The sequence below is a fragment of the Pundamilia nyererei genome, unplaced genomic scaffold (assembly GCF_000239375.1).
Source record: "Pundamilia nyererei isolate P.nyererei 1_Seehausen unplaced genomic scaffold, PunNye1.0 scaffold00196, whole genome shotgun sequence".
In the NCBI taxonomy this organism is placed as follows: domain Eukaryota; kingdom Metazoa; phylum Chordata; class Actinopteri; order Cichliformes; family Cichlidae; genus Pundamilia; species Pundamilia nyererei.
The window spans coordinates 89,302-92,628 of record NW_005187597.1 but is presented as its reverse complement, the minus strand read 5'-3'; the positions used below and the strand labels follow the sequence as shown (position 1 = coordinate 92,628).

At 43.1% G+C, this 3,327-nt stretch overlaps 1 protein-coding gene across 1 annotated transcript in view; it reads right to left on the bottom strand.

The window, feature by feature from the left end:
* The window catches only part of LOC102200715 (protocadherin-15-like), a 219,770-nt gene extending 217,921 nt beyond the window's left edge, over positions 1-1,849 (bottom strand). The window contains exon 1 of the mRNA XM_005747367.1: positions 1,450-1,849. The gene's annotated coding sequence lies outside the window, so the exon portion shown is untranslated. The remainder of the gene's footprint in view (positions 1-1,449) is intronic.
* Positions 1,850-3,327: the final 1,478 nt, after the last annotated feature.

Genomic DNA, 3,327 nt, shown 5'->3' with positions numbered 1-3,327 from the left:
CACACACACACACACACACACACACACACACACACACACACACACACACACACACACCTGCCTGTGTGCATATTTACAGGAAGCCACACGAAAGCAATGCCACATAATCCACTGAGTACACTGTTACACAGCCTCTTACTTGGCTTCACAATGGCACCGCAGCAATTCTGTTTTTGTCATTACTGATTGCCTTCCTCTACCTGTGTGTGCCAGCCACTCTCATACATGACTGAGCAAGAGTCCCATAATACAAAGGTTAATATGATGGGTTTAGGTTTATTATGCAATTATGGGAACATAAGAATCAAGATTAAAAGAAAAAAAAACCCACAGAACCATATTGTACCTGTTACACACACTTTACATCACTCCTAGCTCGTGCCACCTCTGACTTTCTCCCCTCGCTATCTGCTTTGTGTTGAGGAGGCGACAGCTTGCAGTAATTTAAAGTAATCGGATGATTCTCTCTCTTTTCATAATCCGAGACACACAGGCTGCTGTGAGGTAACCTGCTTTGGATGGGACCGCTGCAATAGTCAGTCGACAGACAGCCCACGTACTGTAGCGTGGACGCTACTTGTTGAAAATAAATTACACTCTTTCAGACGGCATGAGAACGATCTCTTACAAGGTAGTGTCGGGGACACTGCCGCTCTGTTAGGAAAGTGACTTACAGACCACGTGGTTAAGATGGGTTTTTAACCTCAAGACCAACATAAATACAACTTAATTCATTTTATCCACCTTAATCGCGTCAAAAAAAAATACCCATAAACAAGCGTGGTGCTGGTGACATTAAAGAAATTACTGACATTTACTATTACTCTTATTAAGATCACAGCCAGAGAATCATAATCAATAGCTCGTTGATATCTGAACTAGACTACAGGTCTGGAGTGCTTACAAATATGTAGAGTCGTCTTGAATAAAGCCGACGTCAGTTTACTAAACCAGCATTAATAATCCCTTCAGCCAGTTTCAGCACCACGGACAGCGAATCTTCTCACTGGTCCATATACATAGTATTCAAAGTACTTTATGATACTGTATTTTGGACTTTTTTCATTGCAGGTGTCATATTATGCCTATAGCCTATAACCCCCACCCTCCCCCCAATTTTGGTAGCAGAAGGGATGTTTTGTATCCACACAAACGCGCATTGCTTCATCTCTACCCACCCCCAAAAGAAAGAAAGAAAGAAAATACCTTGTGGAGGGGTTTGAACTGTGTGGGTTTATAATGCTCTGGAAATAGAAGCAGCAGTCAGGAGCAGAGCAAATACATGAAACAGAAGCGGTGTCTTTGGGTGACTAAAGTCACTACCACACACACACACACACACACACACACACACACACACACACACACACACACACACACACTATAAGTCAGAGATGTTTCAGGCAGTAAAGTAACACGGGCTCCGACTGGATGCACTGTACGACTTACCGTGTCGTCCTCGTTGAAGCCATATGTTTCACACACAAATCTACTTTTCCGCACACTGTTGCTGTCTTTGGGCCGCGGTAACACACAGCCCGGTGGAAAAAATCCAAGAAATAACATCCACACAACTCATCCACCCGCCTCGGTTAAGGACTGACCCCACTTTTGTGTGTATTGAGGGGGGAAGAAGAAAATCCCGTTGTCGGTCCCTTCAAGACGAGAGAAACATCGAGTAGTTTATTTTCAAGTCACACAAAAGAAAGAAAAAGAAAAGGAGGAAGAAGAAAAAGAAGCGATGCTCTTCATGCCATGCTCTTCGCCTTCGTGCGGTAAAGATAGTCTTCCTCTGCTCTAGTCTCCTTTAGTTTAAGTCCCCAGTGTGGGAGTCACAAGGTAACTACGAGCTCTGTAGGAGAGACAGAGTAACAGTATATGTGCTCTAATGTTCTCCCTTGCTTTCCCAGCCAAAGAGAGGGAGAGGGGGGTGGGGGGGAGACCGAGCGACACCAGCTGAAGGAAGAGAGAGGCGATGCGCAGTCAGAGAGAGAATATTTGTCTTATGGTAGCTGTGCAAGTACCGCAGGAGCAGCAAGCGGCAGGGATGGTGATCGGTGCACCGTCGGTGCGCCGTAATCTAATTACCTCAACGGCAAAAAGCGCCCGGATTAGCGGGTGGTTGCTCTGCTATGTCCCGCTGCTCTGCTCTGGTCTTTGCGTCGCATGGCGGAGAGGGGAGGATAGGAGCGCTATCAGACTATCCTATCAAATTTTAATTAGTCAGTACTCTCTCATACTCACTCACTTAAAAAAGCAAAACAAAAAAACAAAACAGCAAATGACAGAAAGACACAAATAATGATTCGAGACAGCACATCACTTTCCTGCCCTGAAATCAAATGCCTTTTATTTGGATACTCAGAGGTAAAAACAAACAAAAATCGCCGTGATTGTGTTTCTGTTTCTTTTGGCATTGCAGCAAAGGTCATTCCACAGGTGCGCGGTTCCATATTAAAAAGGCACACCTTGCCAACTGTGCAGGACCGGGTGAACTTTAATTCCCTACGTGCATTGTGGAAAGAGACACCAGTTAACCGCTGGATTTCATGCTTCTCTGGAGTATCAGTTTTTAAGAGCTGACTGCTAATGTGTTTCTTTCACTGTTCCAATACTTGCAAAGTCCAATTTCAAGAAGTCACCTTGCTCAGTTCTCCGTAATAACACCTTAGACATGTTCTTTTAAGTAAGCTAAGTAATGCTGCAGATCGCACAAGACACCACATTAAATACAATTAGGATACAGAGAGTTGACATTAAAAATTATCCTGGCGTTGTACATTGAACTTTATCATCATTACATTCACAGTTACTCCAGCAATCACACTCCCCAATGGCAGTGGTCTCTCCTGGACACACAGGGCCACAGTAACATTGTAAAAACTGCTTAGAAAAGCATAACAGAGCTCAAAGAGCTGTTCAATAGTGCAGGGAGACTCCAAAGGTCTTGTTCTGTTGCACGGGGCCACTCAAAAGTGCCTTGAGGCAAAGCTTGTTGTGCTGTATAAATAAAACTGAATTGAATTGACTTCTATAAATTCCTATTGTATAAAATAGCAGTGAAGTCTATGGCAATTGAACATATTATCATTTGTTTTGCATGCATGCAAAGATAATTCAGCAAGTAACCTTTGAACAACACATTTATAGTAAGACAGCAAAATGGCAAAATTGTACATAAAAGAGTGCTCCACTAGTTAACCATCATTTGAATGGCACCATCAAACTCATGATAGGCAGATTAAAAAAAGCGGGTTCAGAAAAAACAGACTAACTACTCTTCATTTTCAAAATTTGACCTTCACTTTACCCACAATACAATTCAGC